This window comes from Octodon degus, unplaced genomic scaffold (genome assembly GCF_000260255.1).
Source record: "Octodon degus isolate 3935 unplaced genomic scaffold, OctDeg1.0 scaffold00003, whole genome shotgun sequence".
NCBI lineage: Eukaryota > Metazoa > Chordata > Mammalia > Rodentia > Octodontidae > Octodon > Octodon degus.
The window spans coordinates 10665096-10682793 of record NW_004524579.1 but is presented as its reverse complement, the minus strand read 5'-3'; the positions used below and the strand labels follow the sequence as shown (position 1 = coordinate 10682793).

Below are 17698 nucleotides of genomic sequence, written 5' to 3'. Positions count from 1 at the left end.
CTCCTCCTCCTCCTCCTCCTCCTTCTCCTTCTTCTTCTTCTTTTTTTTTTTTAAATGTAAACACATTTGTTGCATTAGCTCCACAAACAGAGAGAAGCTATTTTAAAACCATATACTTAGGGCCCACCAGATAACCCAGAAGATTAAATCGCTGCTTAGGGAGACTCAGGGACTGGGGTTCAATCCCTGGTTTGCTGTGCCACCCTGTCCTCAGGTCGCGCCGAGACAGAGAATGAGACTGGGCGTGGTGGCGCGCGCCTGTAATGCCAGCACTTCGGAGGCTGAAAACAAGAGAATCATTATGAGTCCGATCTGTGTAATAAGACCCTGTAGTAAAAATACAAAACAAAAACAACAACAAAAAACATACACTTAAAAAAGCACAGCTTTATTTCCACATTTCTACATAGCCACATATCTTTTTCAGGTGTGGTGGGGGTACAATTGTTGAGAGGGATGTAAAATTTTTATTTTCTAACAAAAAGTTATCTTAGTAAGTGTCCTTATGCTACATAACTAAGCACAAACATCTACCATCTGTTAGGCGATTCACTTCCTGTATAGTTTCTCAATTGTGGGAATAAGTGCAAAAGCTGCAGAGCATATTTTAGGGATTCCATTCAACAGAGTGCGCGGGAGAGTGTCACGGATGCGGTGGCCGACTGGCTCGGCTCTGTGGGCTCTAGAACTGCCGTTCCTTCCCCTCGCTCTTCTGCCAGTTGTCCCCTCTGCACTCAGAACCGCATTTCAGTACCAGGTGAGCTCTCAGTGCTCATTTTCCTGCACACAATAATTTCACGCACGATGGTTAGGTTCACTTCTCTCTCTCCAGCCACACCATTTTTCTACTGTGGAGCTATTTAAGAACACTATTAAAATGCTAAAAGTTAAAACAGAATTAAAATAGTACAAAAATTAAAATTTAGCTTGAGGACAAATAAAATAATGAGAAAGTTAATGGAAATACTGTTTAGTCATGTAAAAGGCTTTGGGCTACAAATATCAAGGGTTTTATGGGTTGCTGGACTTGATTTTTATTGCATCTAATTAAACTTTTAAAAACTGAAGTTTTCCTTCTCACACATGCATATACATAAGTAGACATCTGTGTAGCACTGCGGCTCCAACTTGATTCACAGGCATGATTGGCAGAAAGCATTACTAGATGAATCTTTATGCCTATTTTCAAATAGGCATTGCTTTTTTTTCACAAGTCTACGTCTTTATCCATACTGGTTTTTGGGACTGGGTAGTCCATGTCTAGCTAACTTGACATTACCTCTTAAGTCTCAGAGTAGCTGTGTCTTTCTCTGGAATCTTCCTGGACAGGGTGACTGTTTGCATTTGCTGCCTTTCTTCTGAACCTTCTTAGGCACAGGTATCCATATGGATACACACTGTTCATGCCCCAGTTCTCCGTGCGGTGCCTTCTATACTCCAAGAGACACACCAAGCTCTGGGTGTCTACCACAGGCACCAACTCAGAATTCCCGTCCTTAACATGCTTGTGCTATAGCATAGAAGACTGGAGAACACAGCAGCAGAGAAGTCAAAAATTTAATTACATTCACAGATGTGGAAAGGAAGACCATGAGAGGGGTAGATTCTCTGGGGACAAATTGAACAGAATGACTAGAACTCTGTTCAAAAGGTAATGGAATGTTCACAAACTGACTTACTCCAGGTGAAAACTAGTCATGAAAATGCTGCTGGTCAAATTAAATAGCCTCAGCTGGAAGCCCTGGGTTTGGTCCTTGGCACCAAAAATAAAATACAAACCTCGCCTAAAAAATAAAATCCAACCAAAAAAAAATACAATATAATCAAAAAGACCAAAACCAAACAAGGTAACCAAATTAAAGAACCTCACCTGTTGTTTCTATAAATAAAGGATATTAAGCCATTGGCAAGAAGGGAAGGGAAATCCTGAACAATCTTGATTTATAGAACCAAGAGAAGAGTATGCACACATTCATATGGGTTCAATGAGATAAACGAAGTCTGATCTCAATACCAATTGGAAAGGAATTATTAAAGAGACATCCTCCATTCCTCATGCTGAATATGATCAAATGCTTTCTTATGCTATTTTAAATGTGCAGGTGTAGTCGACACAGAAGAGAAGGTGAGGACAATGGCATCATCTTGATTTACCTGGGCTACCTCCCTCATTCCAGAGGAAACAGGTAGATAATCACCTGACATGCACAGACAAGTCTGGATATAGCTTCCAGTTTTTATTTCAAGGGCTCAGAAGTAGAGTGGAGGCAGTAAAAGAGATAAGAGTTAGAGGCAGTGATGTGTTCTAGAGCCTAGATATATATGCTGAATAAGATGAAAACAATCATTAGACACTCTCAAATTAAAAAAAAACTCAATAAAAATGAACAATTGAAATGAATATCACTTCTCAAAAGAAGAAATTCATATGGTCAATAAATGCATGAAGAAATAAATGTTCAATATCTTTGGCTTTCGAAGAAATGCAAATCAAAACAACAGTGAGATTCCATTTTTCCCTAGAAAGAATTGCTATCATCAATAATTTAAGAAACAACAAATGCATGCAAAGTTGTGGGGAAAAAGAAATCTTTCTACATTATTTCTGGGAATGTGAACTAGTACAAGCAACATGGAAATCACTGAGATTCCTCAATGAACTAACAAATGAGAGTTCCATTTCACCCAACTATACTTGTGGATATATTCTGAATTAAAGACATCATATTATAAGGGTATGTATATACCTATATCCCATGATAGGTATATATGTATATATCTAGTAACATACTCCATAATAACTAAATCTTAGAAATAACCTATATGCCTATCAACAGATGAATAGGTAAAAATGTGGTATACACAGTAGAGTGTTACTCAGCTAAAAAGGATAAATTTGAGTAATCTGTAAGAAAATGGATATATCCTTTTTTTCTAATTTATGTATTTAGTTTAGGGTATATAGGGTCTCACTAAGTAGATTGGACTCATAATGATTCTCCTGTTTTCAGCCTCCTAAATGCTGGGATTACAGGTGTGCGCCACCATGCCCAGTCTCAGTCACCATCTCAGTGAGCCCCAGGGGCAGGACTGGCATGGCATGCTGGGGATCTAACCCTGTACCTACGCACAGGGAGGTAGTCCTCTGAGTTATCTGGCCGGCCCTTTGAAAATAGATTTATCTTGAAACTAAAATGTTAAATAAAATTAATCAGGCATAGAAACTTAAATGTTCATGGTTTCTCTTACTAAAGAAACAACTGTTAGAAATAGCTTAAAGAACAAAAGGGAAATGAAAAGAAATAGCAATGTAGACTTTGTGGGGATGGGAAAGGGATCTGTGAGGGCCAGGAGCAAAGGAGAGATTCATTTTAGACTATCTATCTATCTATCTATCTATCTATCTATCTACCAATTCCCTGAGATGAATATAATTATTATACATTACATATAATAATTTATTGATATACAACTATCAGTAAAAAGTAAAATTGGGATACCCCCAAAGAAAACAACAACACAAAAGATTGGGTGGTTGCAGACCCAGGTGGGTAATGTCAGGATTGGTTCCCAAGCTCAGAGTGCTCATTGCCTGGTCCTCTGACTTGTGCTGCTGTGAAATCCTTTTCTGGTTAATTTTACGTATGTTTCTGTACACGTGTTGAGGTCAGTAACTTCAGTAACTTTAAATGCTTCCCAGTGCCTAGCATAATCCAATAAACTACTGAGATGGCCATGAGAATTTACTGAATAAAGGAATGAGAGGGGGTGAAGGGGAAAGGGAGGAGAGGAGGAGAAGGCAGGGGGCAGGGGGAATGTGAGAAAAACTAGAGTTAAGTTCTGCTTACAAAAGGGAATTCCTGTTATATTTTCAGAATTTACTCATAGAAGCGTGACGTTTACATTGAGTCATATTGGGGCTGGGGAGTTAGCTCTGCAGTCTAAGCACCTGCCTGGCAAGCGCCAGGATCCAGGTTCCATTCTCCATGCTCCATGCCATGCCAGCCCCATGCAGTGCTGGCCCAGAAACCCCGGCTGTGCTGTGCAGGCCCAGAGACCTGGTGTGGTGGCTCACACCTGTAATCCCAGCACTGGGAAGGCTGAGACAGAAGGATCACTGTGAGTCTGAGCTGCGTAGTGACACCTTGTATCAAACAAATATTGATTTATATGGTAACAGTTCAGAGAGTCATTATTTGAGGTGAGAGAAATGAGTTTATATTTATGATAGTGTAGGATTATACATTTTAAAGTAAAATCGTGTCCCATGAAATGGAAGTTGAAAAAAACGCAAGCTATGTAGATGTTGAGATTTGGTCTATTCATTGCCAATTTTTGGTTAATGAACTCATAAAGGAGCCATCAGTAGTTATACCATAGACATTTATTCTTCTTTCTAAGTAAAATGTGTACTTCAAGGAAAAGAAGAACTCAGCGGTGTGAAATAATAGAAGACACAGACTACAACTATAAATGTAAGAGGAAAAATAATAATACGCTAGTCGTTTTACCTCCAGATGTTCCTGGGAGGTGGTAGTGTAAAATGGGCAATGCTCACTTATCACTTCTAGTCATCATAATCAAAGAAGGAGGGAGGACCCTACCTGACAGTTTAAGCTAAATCAATAGGAGGGCTCTGAACAAAGTGAGCTTACAGATCCAACAGGCAGGGAGCATGCTGTGGGCCTCTATTTTCAGTTGAACTCTGATAGTGGAGTGGAGACTACTGCTCTTGCCCTCATTCTCATTGCCTTAGAAAGAGAGAAGAGGGCAACCTTCAGCAGAGGAAGAGGTGAAGACCTGAACCTTGTCTTAGAAGAGGAAACAAATTTTTCTAGTAAATATTTATAACTTGGTGTAATACATATGACAATGAAAGCAAGTGCTGCTGGATGGGGTAATTTATTTCTGGGAGATCTAACAAAGACATTAAAGAAAGGGTGATTGCTGACAGGATGAATAGTGATGTTTCAGACAAGAAGAGTGGAGGAAGGCTGAGTACAGCTAGATTGAATCATGAAAAAATTATGGAACTTTGCAAAGTGAAGTAGGGGCCATTCAGCAATGCAGGGAACTATAAGAGAAGATCTGAAGAGGTGAAGAGGGGTCACATCTAGACAGTCTCACTTGTCATGTGCAGATAATACAAGGCTTCCTATAGAAACATGAATGGGCACTGTTCAAGATTTAAGTATGGGGAAGATGGATAAAGATTTAAGATTTTGGAAGAATTACTCCAGAACATTGAGTGGGAGGCAGACTGCGAGGGTGGGTGTTGGGGGAGAGGTGCACATGACCTAAGAATCCAGTTAGTGGGCACTTCTGTGATCATGGGAAAGACTGCTATATTTTGTGCCAAATGACTGATTCGGGGAGGATTTGACAGACACATTCACTAGGATATGAGGATTGCCAGGGCATGTGGGAAACGGCAGAGGAGAACACTTCAGCTCTCACACTTCCACATTAAGAATTTTATGCCTCAGGATGTTAGTGAGTTTGTAAGAGGTGAGTTTACAGTGACTTCTTCCAGGAAAGTCACCAAAAGAGTTGAACACCTTGCCAAAGATTCCACTTTGCCCCTCTCATGGGAAAGGATGAAATAGAGTAAAACAGTGTGAAAACTAGTAAGAAATAAAGAATAAATCCAAATTTAGGATACAGAGCATTAAAAAACTGCATTCTATTCTGTCATATTTAAGAATAAATTCATGTTAAAATATCACCTTCAAATTACTACTTGTGTGACACACCTTTAATTCAACTCCACCCATAATAGATGTGCATTTTTATTAAACATGGTACATAAGAAGTTTTAGAAGCTTAATCTAATGGTGCCTTCCACTTTGAAATTACAAAATTCTTCTTGTAACATTGAGAAAGAAACAGGGAGACTTTATTATCCCCATGTTGTGGCTGAAGATTCTGACTTAGGCAGGTGAAGTGGTTATTCTAAAATATATTTCCTGACGGGGAAGACTAAAGAATCAATTTTGGAAAGCTTTTTGAATACTAGGGGTAACATGGATTCCAATTATCTGTAATATTATTCCAAATACTTCTCGTCAAAATGAATTCAGAGCTTGGGCTATATGGAGAATTCAAGACCAACTTGAATTAAAGAGTGAAATCCTGCCTCAAAACACGCACACACACACACACACACACACACACCCAAACTCAGACATTTTAATGATGGTCAGGTTTTTCTTTTTTTGCAGTGTAAGTTCAGATATTTTGTAATAGATAAATTGAACTTGTATGCCAATATCTGGAAATCTGAGCAACAAATTTGATAACAATACCTAATATAACAACCATTGTTATTTTACTATTTTATTTTGAAATTCTGTGCCACTTATAGTTTTATGTTGCTTTGTTTTTGTTCTTATTGTTTTTGTTTTTTTACCCTTTCAAAAAGAGAAGTTGATAGGACTTAGTTAGTAGACCGAAGGGAGAATGGAGACTAGCCACAGCTCTCTTACATTTCACTGGTAAATTTTTTTGCATACAGTTTCTTTCTTTCTTTCTTTCTTTCTTTCTTTCTTTCTTTCTTTCTTTCTTCTTCTTCTTTTTTTTTTTTTGTTTTTTGCCAGAACCAGGGATTGAACTCAGGTCCTTGCGCTTGCCAGGAAAGTGCTTACTCCACTGAGCTATCTCTCCAGTTTTGCCTTTTTTTTTTTTTTTTTTTTTGGTGGAACTGGGGATTGAACTCAGGCCCTTGAGCTTGCCAGGGAAGTGCTTATTCCACTGAGCCATCTCCCCAGCCCCTACAGTTTCTTTTTTTTTTTTTTTTTTTTGTGGAACTGGGGATTGAACTCAGGCCCTTGCGCTTGCCAGGGAAGCACTTATTCCACTGAGCCATCTCCCCGGCCCTCGCCGCCCTGTACAGTTTCTTAATGTATCTCCTGCCTTAAAACTTTGTTATACTGGAAGTAATCATGGAGAGAAAACTGATTTGTGTGAACACAGACACATAAACACACCAGCTCATACACTGATTCCCTCGCTCACCATTTAAATCCCACAAAGCTGGGCAAGGTGTGTAGAAATGTCTGGCTCTGTTTTGCTTTGCTTTTACTCCACTTTGGCAAACATTTGAAGACTTTCAGACTTTGTGATTAATACAGTGAGACTGTTCCCATGTTTCATGCCCCTCCCTTTTGCTCCAGGTGGATGACAAGAAAACGCTGGGTTCAGCAATCATGAATTGCTGCAATCTCCAGAGCTAATAACTACAATGAGGGCCATTTGGAGCTCCTTTCCTCCTTTAATTGATTTATTGCTGACATACAAATGCCTATTTCCATTTCTGTTAATGAGGAAGGCCTCTCACATGACTTTCAGAGATTTATATTCTAGTCCTAATCTTTGGCAATACAATAAAAAAGTGTTCAGGACAGCTTCCTCAGGCAATGGATAACTGCATTCAATTTCACTTGCTAGTCCTGTATCTACAGGAGCTCTTGACAGTAGGAAAATGCCCTTACGAAAATAAACAGTAATAGATTTCTGACTTTGTCTTTTGCTTTGGACATCACCTTCCACCAGTGGAACTTGATTTTATTTCTTTTTATTTAGGAAGGATGTGTGAATTTATTACTGTGGTGTAATAATCAGTTGGATGACTATAGAGTCACCATGGTAGCTGTCAACTATAGCTGCCCATCGTACAAACCTTAATAAAAGTCTGGATACTGGAATCTACTCCATCTGAAGCTGGGGCTGAGCATCCGCACTTTCAAGTGCACTGCAGGTGTTTCTGATGCACAGCTGGAGCTGAGCTAGAATATGCTAGTTGAGTTTGACCATGAATTTATTTTTACATAAAGCTGAAATTCATACATTGTTTTGCAATGTTTCAGTAGCTTAAGACATAATTTTAAAATGTCTATTTTAAGCCAGTGAAGAAGATAATTAATTATTTTGGGGAAATCTATCTAAAAATATACAATGATATGAACATCTAATGAGCCAGACTTTAAGAAATAGAAAATGCTATATCCGGGTTTGATCACCAGCACTGCATGCCTTGCTGGTCTCCTGCTGAGCCAGCCACTGAGACCCGGCATGGTGGTGCATGCCTGTAATCCCAGCGCTGGGGAGGCTGGGACAGGAGGATCACTATGAGTCCAGGCTATGCAGTGAGAACCTACCAAATAAATAGATAAGTAAATAATAAAAAAAATATAAAACAAAGTGGACAAACCATTTTTATCCAGGAAAGAAGTACTTTCAACTGTTCCATCAAAACAGGAAGGAACTTTCTGTGCTGAGGTTGAAGGTATACAAGACATTTAAAGATATTTGGTTTCATTTAATTTAATTGTAGTTAACTGGGGAAGGGTCTAGGACTCCCTCTCAGTAGCAGCTGGTATGAACCATGTGCCCCATTAATAAATGCTGCAGAGTGAGGCAGAGGGCAAATTAGCGTAGGTCAAAGGAACCTTTGGGGAGGGTGAGAATTAAAATTCAGGCTCTAATCATGTGAGGTTGGAGTTACTAGAGTGTTTCTGAAGGGCAGGGAAACCCTACTCAAGTTTCATCAAAAGGACCTCAAGGGTCCCAAAGGCTCAGAATGAGGGAGCTGTCTGTTCTATGTCCTCCAATATTGCAGCAGGGACTTCATATTTTTTCAGACAACGACACTGTATCTAGTATATGTCTTGGGACAATGGCTGTTGCTCTGTTTCTCACACCCACTTTGCAAGGTGAACCCATGGCTGAACCTACGCTGCAGGGAAAGATCTTCTTGCTGTCCAATCCTTAGCTTCTGAGGCAGGTGTTGGGAAATGACTGCCTTTTGATTCCTAGGAACTGTCTAGATTCAGTATCAAATGTCAGGTCTGTTTCTTTTTCTTATTTACTTGAGAAGTGAAAAGAAGTATGTGAATACTCTCCCTTCAGAATCAGAAAAGTACTTTTAATTGCTTTGTAATAAGTTGTCAGTCCTAGGGTTGTAATAATCCATTATTATTATTATTTTTTGTATAGGGTCTCACTACTCAGTTCAGACTCACAGTGATGCTCCTGTTTTCAGTCTTCCCAGCAGCTGGGATTACATGCATATGCCACCATGCCCAGCTCCATCGCCAGCTCAGCATGCCCTGAGGGCAGAGCCAACATGGCACGTGGTACTGGGAATTGAACCCCAGTCGCTGCTCTTGCCTAAGCAGGCACGTAGTCCACTGAGCTATCTCACTGGCCCTTGTAATTCCATTTTTAAACCCCACTTATTTGATTATAGGGAGAATATGCTGTACTTTCCCATAAACTATAATAACATACTTTGAAAAGATGAAAAATTTTAAAGATTATAATTCAAAAAGATTTTTAAGTGACTGTGCTAAATTTGTTTGCTTTTTTTTGAGACTGGGTCTTGCTATGTAGTTCAGACTGACTCCAACTCATCATGTAGCTGGCCCTGAACTTGCAGCAATTCTCTTACATCAGCCACCCACGTATTAGGATTAGGGGCATATACTACCACACCTCACACTGAATTTAGTTTTTCAATCAAATAAAAGGACAGCAGGTGTTTAGCTGGTGAAATGGTGTGATTTTTGTCTATAATTTCTTTTAGCATTTAGATTTATTGATAATCTGATAAGGTGTATAGACTCTCACCCGATCATAATGTTTATGTACATAGGAGTTAGAGTTACTCATATTGGCTGGCCTATGGAAGAAAACTAGGATTTGGTGAAAATTACAAGCACTTTTACAGAAGCATCACCCATTAGTGAAACAAGACCAACCAATCAATGTGGGTCTACAACATGCCTGCCAAGGCCAAGGTGGAGCAGTGTTGGGGGGAGATGGGAGTGATGAGTCCCCAAGTGGGAGGAACCAGAGTCTCCGGATGTACAAACCAGTGTTTGTGTGTCATCCAGAAACTCAAATCTTCAAAATTGCAAATATTTGAGGATGGTATGGACATGTCTCTTGGTACACAAAAAATTTTAGCTCTTCTTCTGTTAGGAAAGTCTTAGAAAGAGTAAAAACAAAAACATCCTCTTTTTAAAAAATGCAATGTAAGGAGAAGAAAAATAACAACAAAACAAAACAAAACAAGCTGAGGCTGCCACTGACCATGGCACATTGCTCTCTGGATGGCTAGAAGTATAATTCCCTTAAGAGATTTGGAAAAAGGCAAATGAGAATAAGTATGAAAGACAAAGGGCTGAGCACATAGAAGCAGCTCAGGGTGGAGTATATGTTCAAAATTTCCATTGTCTTGGGGGAGATGTGCTGATGTGATGAGTTCAAGGAGATGGGAAAAGGGTGGGCAGGAAAGTGTATTGTTTTCTAAAATAGAACAAGAACATTAGACTGTTAGAGAATAAATAATAACAGTAACTACAGAATCTTTTAAAGCCATTATAATTTTCTTAAGCCTAACTACCAAATACTATGTAGGGCAATTCTCACTGAGTCTGTATAAGAACATTGAAATTTCGGTTTTATTATTTCCATTTCATCAAGACGAAAGCCAACATACAGAGAGATCAAGGAATTGCACAGGTGAACAATTAAAGGTTTAAAATGAAACATGTCTTACTATAAAGCCCATTTGGGTTAAGAAAGGCCAAAATGCAATCATACAAAATAAGACCAAAGGCAATGGCTGTATTTTTCTGAAGGCCATGGTGGAGAGGCTTTGGGCTAGAAGGGATCGAAGCCAAATTTAAAGGATGTGTTAAGGGATGATGCCAAGGAAGATAGGTCGGTTGGAATTCATGGATTGTGCCCTTCTTATTTGTGTTAACAAACGAGAGCTGTGAGCCACCAGGTGCTTACAGCTATTGCATCTCCCCTACACCTTTTGTTTTGTCTTTCTTTTTTTCCATTTATTCTCTCATCATTTTATCTAACCTTCCTTTTCTTACTGCTCTTTCTTTTAACTCTTCTCCTTATTTTCTTTATTTGTGTGCATGAGGGAATATGCTTTAAACTAACAACGTTGACAGTTCTTAGCTTGTGAAAGTAAGACCAGGCAAGTATAGTGAGAAGATAAATTTGAGAGGGCCAGGGTTATGCCACCCACAGTCAATGAATCCTTCAGTAGCACCGGGAAGGTTGTGGTGTTTTGTACCATGTGTGCTGAGAGCACTATGCTACCTTTCCAAGGATTTGAGGACACCAGGCTGAATGAAAATGCAGGGGGTCATTGTTGACTTGGGAGACTACTTGAATGGAATTAGACAGTTCTTACCATGAAAACACTCCTCCATTTCCTGCGTCACTAGACGTATCTTAGAGCTTCACTATGATAAGTTTGTTTTATGACTTAGAAAACTAAATTTCCTTGGGGAAATCAGAAAGTTCAATTTAGTATAATTAATTTAGTTGCTTTTTTCTTGGCTGCCCTAAGTGAAGTGATGGTAACTTTGGTTCACAATGGAAAGGACATAATGGTGCTCATGTGCTTTCTGGGGAGGCCACACTGCATGCCACCACCCAGAGATCATCCAAAGAAGGTATCTGATAAGAGAAAGATGATGAAAAGACACATAGGAGGAGAGGGGCATGACAGGGGGTTGGTGGGTGCCAGTATGTCCATTAGTGTGGATTTGAAGATAAAGAACCAATAACAAAACATAAAAGGAGCACAGGGCTCTACATGTAGAGGGAAGAAATGATGATATGGTGTACCTATTAAATGTTTTTAAATCCATTTTCCCTCTACTAATTCTGTTCTAAATTTGAAAATTTATGTGGACTAGAACAAATATTTTTAAAGGGTAAATTTCAAGTGCAGAAGGATCTACATTTGTTTTCGTTTTACTACATGTACATTTGAAAGAAGCACACAATGGAATCTGCACTTAACTTTCATGGTTTAATATGTCAGTAAATTGTATAATAGAGAGTCATTCAATTAAATTTTAAATCAATGAATATCGCACTTTTCTTTCCTTTCCCATTTAATTTCTCTGGAAGGTGACCATCTAAGGCTGATATACTATAAAACAATTCAGAAACAGCAGTGACATTGTAGGGACACTGATGATTGCTATACAATCAAAGCACAGCCAAGTATGTGGGGTTAATAAGCACAGATGCCAAAATTAAATAGGCCACATGGAAAAGAAACAGGCAGAGGGTATGTGCCGCCAGAAGTTATGGCTGCGAGATCTGCAGCCATAAACAATGGCATTTTGCACTCCATGGCCCTTTTCCCTAGATGGGGGTTGACTGACACAGCAGGAGGACAGAAAGGAAACAGAAGAAACAGAGGGAGTGTTTATTTCTTGCTGCTGGATCTGTTCCTGTGAATTATAAGGGCCTCAGTTATGTTTCTTCCATTGAAGAGAATTTTGTCTGAAATTAAGGGAAGACTGGGAAAAATCTGTTTGTTGAGAGAGCCATGGCTCTAAGTTGGTTGTTGCCAAGAATTTGACGGGGGAAGAATAGCTGGTGGGAATGAGCCTTCTTTTTTTAATTTTGGATCATCCAGTCCCTCTGCATCATCTTGGCCCATCAGAGGCCTTAATGCCTGGGCTATAAGAGCAGGGAGGGACTGTGAGGTTCATTCACTGACTGTAATAACAGTCGTAATCAACATTTATTAAGTGCTTCCTGTGTGTGTAAGTACTCTTGGTTATCACTTTGGATGAATTATTTATTTCTTATCCTAACTCTGAGATGGGTCATATTATGTTACCCTGCTTTATAGATGAGAAAATGAAGGTTGATGAAGTAGACGCAATGTATCCTCTACCCCAAGAGATGCTCGTATCCTGATCTTCAGAATTTGTGGTTATGCTGTCTTCACGGGCTTTATAGGTGTGATTAAAATAAGGATTTTGAGATGGGGGAGTTCACTGTTGGGCCCAGTGCAATCATGAGAGGCCTTATAAGGGAAAAGGTATGTAAAGATGAGAAAAGACCCTTGAGGCCAGGAAGCCAGGAGAAAAGGTGGGGAAATAGGTTCTTCTTTAGAAGACTGAGAAGAAAAATAGCCCTGCTAACACCCTGAATTTAGCACCATGGAACTCTTTCTGGACTTCTGTTTTGTACTGTGTCACTGAATCTCTCATAACGTCAGAAAAACAGTAGGAAAATAAGAGCTGAGAAAGATTAGGAAGCTCCCAGGCCACAGTGCTGGTAGCTGCAGGACCAAGACTGGTCCTCAGGAAGCCACTCGGGGGTTGCGTGCTCAGCCATCCCTCTGGCGTTGCCTTCGCTCTGTCCTGAGATTCTCCTGGCTCCATTATGAAGACCTAGCATGGAGACCGCTGGCAAGTGATGTGATGGTCTGCATATCACATCACACAAGGCGAGGCTTACTGACGCGGAAGAGCTGAAATCAGAACCTAGATCATTCTGACTGACCTGTATACACACGGGACCAACATTTATTGAGTACAGTCTAGGAAACACCAGGTACTGAGTTCAGTAACACAAACCCAGATTTGGCACAAAGTCAAATTTGAGGGTTTTTTCCCTTTAGAAAAGACACCTAAACATTTCTTCTGGGCATACCATCAACTTCATTCTAAGTACATTTTACTCTAGTGGACTAGTGGTGAAATCCTTGGACATAAAGTTATCACTGACACAGTTTAAATTTCAGAGCTTCCTAGATTACAGTTAGCCAGGTATATGTACTCTGATGCCATATATATCTGTCTACTTATATACCAATATCTATACATACATATATATATATATCTGTATGTGTCAATGTATTTAATTGTCCCTGATTTTTTAGTTTCTATAATCAAATATAATAGAGGTAAATATCATAAAAATTTTTAAATTAAAATATCAGGACATGTCTGAATACCATTGTGAATGAATTACTGAAACCTCAGTGTACTACATACCAAAAAAATCTGGATGAGAAAACATTCTGAATATAATGGTTCAAATGTTAGAAAACTTAAGAACAACCAGATAACTGGTATGAAAATGAAGACCATGCTATTCGGAACTTTATTATCTCAAAAGGCCAGCACTGCAATGAATTCTTTTAAGCCAATTAAAATATACTATGTTACATTATTCTGGTTGTAAGACAAAGTAAAACATGACATACAGTTATGCAGAGGATAGACCTGCCTAGAGGGCCAGAAATCAACTCTAATTTGTGAATTATAATCTTTCCAAGTTAGAATTGGTAAAAGGAATAAGTGAAAAAACATACACACCCTGTGCTGCTCCACTTCATAATGCTTATACTTCAATCCACCTCACAAACACATAGTAAAAATCGTCATAGAAATGGTAAAGAACTACAGCACTGGATCGAAGCACTTGCAGCAGAATACCAGTGACACCATCACAGACACTCCTGGGAAACTGGAAATAATTACACTTGGGATGCGCAGATAAGTGTGCGTTCCGTGAATCTGAAAACTGAAGTGTTCCTGATCCCACTTCACTGCGTGTGTTCAAAAGGACAAGTGTCCCTGGACTCTGTGGGAACACAGCTCAGGCTAATGAGCAGAGGCTAAGTGTCCTAGATTGAACAAGCAGTTCTTTCTGAACAAAGCCCTTTACCTAAGGGTACTCAGGCCATTTCCTCACCATGCTGGGCACCCAGGCAAGTGGCCCACCATTCTACTGTCATTCAGTGATCGGAGGCACTGACGCATTTAATAATACCTCAGTGACTTCAAAGACTTAATGTGCCCAAACTACTAACTGGAAATGATTAGGGACTGAGAGGAAGAATGGCTAAAACTGTTCTTTAAAGTTCCAAAAAGCCACTGAAAGATATTCTGGGACTTTGTGAGTTGCCTTCACGTAGTGAATGATGTCGAGCTCACGTAGTGTAGAAATCTCTTTCAGAGACAATCCTTCCCAGCTGGGAGCAGTTACCTTATTAGGCCTGTAACCTGAATAGGTCTTGTTTTATGTCGTTATATAAGGTCAGGAGGTCAGGACATTTCCCATAGAAGCCAGAACCTGACATTTCAGGGCCCACCAAGAATTGTCAGTGAAAGAGTCGCACCCAGAAGTTCCTCATCATCTTTCTCCCATTACTAACAGGCATCTGTGCAACTGTTGCCCAGCTTCCCTTGTAACTTGGAGAACAGTGGAACTCTAGAGTCATGACTAGGTCCAGAAGCAGCAAAGCCAACAACACTAATTTCTAAGTTTCTTTGTTCCCAGGTAAAAATGTTTTTCTCTTCTCTCATGTAGAGATCTACTTTTTTGAGCCACACCCGCTAGTGCAAAAACTCTCTAGGAAGCCTCTAAAGAAATGAACACAGGGTGTCAGGAATGTGGGGTGGGTGTTGGGGAGTGAGAATCTTGAGGTTTTCAAGATTTCAGTTACAGGTGTCAGTGAAACTCCAGTTCCCAGCCTGCAGCACCACCTGCCTAAAAAGGGTTTCAAACTTGAGCTATTCTTTTCCAAGGTCTATTAACAGTCTGGGGCTGGCCAGATAGCCCTGGATTAAAGCACTTGCTTCGGCAGAGGGCAATGGCCGGGATTGTATCCCTGGCATGCTGTGTCAGCCCCACGCCCCGGAGTGCTGAGAAGGCGATTGAGACTGGGCATGGTGTCACGCGCCTGCAATCCCAGCGCTTGGGAGGCTGAAACCAGAAGAGTTACTATGAGTCTGATCTACATAGTGATACCCTGTACACCCTTTAGACCTTGTCCTAAATTCATTAAAAAATTATTATTATTACTTTTTTTAAAGTCTGCAAAGGAGCTGATCTAAGGAGACTTTTGAGTGATACAGCTTAAAAAATTTGATGTGCCTTTGTTTACCTGAACACTTGCATTATGTCCTATTTATTTATTTATTTAGTTGGTACAGCGTCTTGCTATGCAGCTCAGACTTGTAGTAATCCTCTTGTCTCAGCCTCCGCAGTGCTGGGATTACACTCCGTGTGCGTGCCACCATGCCTGGACTCAGTGGCTGGCACAACACACCTGGGGTTCTGGGGCCTGTGTGGCATGTGGTACTAAGGATGGAACCCCGGTCTTTGCACTTACCAGGCAGGCCCTTAGACTGCTGAGCTAGCTCCCCAGCCCTTATGCCACCACTTTGGAAGGTGTGTAGAAAAAAATACTCTTTATAGGAAACTGAACCTCTCATGTCCAAACCAAAAGGAACACTAATGGTCCCTTGTAGTTTGAGATATGTCACTTCAAGTAGGATAAATGGGTTTTAATATAAAGCCTGTTCCCAACCTAACCACACAGAACAGAGTCTGGTGATGGTGCTTCAAGATTTCACACAAACCATTCAGTGTTCTAACTGAGGATTATCTGCAGCATGATCTTGGAAACTTTGTGAAGGCACAGAATGGTGCAGTCATTCTCACTTAGTGTGCCATTTTGCGCCGGACTCTCAGAAAACAGATTTTTTCCTTGGAATGTTAACCATAGACAAAACTCTAGGTATAACAGCTCTGGATTTTCTCATCGTCCTACATTCTTTGCCATTAGCTATGTTAAACCCCTTCCAGCACCCTGGACAGGTTGTTAGATCAAAGCAGTGGATAGAAGGAGAGCAGCGAGAGGCCCAGGTGCTGTAGCGGGGAACAGGCTATTGGGAGAGTGGTTCAACATGCAGGGACCTAACTGTCCAGCAGAAAAGTATAAAAATGAGGTATAAAAAGTAAAGCCATATTAATATGCTGAGCTGTAAAAGGCTCAAGTCATCAACTTCTGACATTGCCCATCCTAAGGATAACCCACTACTATTACAGACTACTAGACTATAATGGATTACTTTGCTGAATTCATGCACATACAATATACGAAGGGCAATGGAATATCCATCTCTGACAAAATTAAACAAAAAAGGGGATATGAATGACCATTTTGTAATGAAAAAAATGTATCTGTATATGCAAAATAACATAGATATACAGCTACTTTCTCTTAGTTCAATGAGAAGAAAGTTTTGAACTAATAGTGTTTGGACAGGATATCATGTCTGTATCTTGCTCTATGAATAACTACTATGAAGACAACAATATGCAATGTATTAATTATTGTAACTGTCCTACTAACCTGTTTTGAAACTGTCTCATTGCTATTTCTTTCACAATAAAATTATTAAAAAAAACACCAGAAAACCAAAATACAGGAACCAAAAAGTGTCTGAACTCTGCCTGGCTTACTTGATAGTCTAGAGTTTTAATAAACCATATGCTTTGAATTCCCCCCCTCCCAAAAGTCCCACATGGACTCCTTTCATTCAAACAAAGTAAACATAAAGTACTGGATTTTTGAGGTCCCTGGGGTCACCCTGGGGTTGCTAGCTGGACTGCACTGTGTGCCTTTCTTGGTTTACATGTTGTGCTTCTATTATTGCAGCTTGGATTACAGAAGCTAATTTCATTGCGATGCCCGTTGCATGTAACAGCCTCTGTGGTCAATTAAGATTCCTTTTGGAGACTAGCAAGTAAAAGCAGGATGGACTTCCCACTGCCTTTAATATGAAGTCCCAAATTCTTCAAATGGCTTTGAAATCTGAGCCGTCTGCCTCCTCATTTATCATGGGCTCCTGTCTGTGCTCACACACTGGGCCGTAGGCACACAAGCCTCAGTGCCTTTCCTTTTGCTGCTTCCTTTTGCCTTCTCAGAGCATATTTCAATCCCTCCTGAACCCATGTCTGGCCAATCCCAATTAGTACCTCTACCACAAGGCAGCTTTTCCTAATTTCTCTAATATACTCCAGCTAGTTGCATTCTTTTTATTTTTTTATTTTTTTATTTTTTTTA

At 39.9% G+C, this 17698-nt stretch overlaps 1 protein-coding gene across 24 annotated transcripts in view; it reads right to left on the bottom strand.

The window, feature by feature from the left end:
- Nucleotides 1-17698, bottom strand: part of Dtna (dystrobrevin alpha) — a 407896-nt gene that overhangs the window by 162218 nt on the left and 227980 nt on the right. The window contains exon 1 of one of the 24 annotated variants that reach the window (XM_023714191.1): nucleotides 4605-4675. The exons of the other annotated variants lie outside the window; for them this stretch is intronic. The gene's annotated coding sequence lies outside the window, so the exon portion shown is untranslated. Of the gene's footprint in view, nucleotides 1-4604; nucleotides 4676-17698 lie in introns of those variants that run through there. 24 annotated transcript variants of the gene reach the window in all.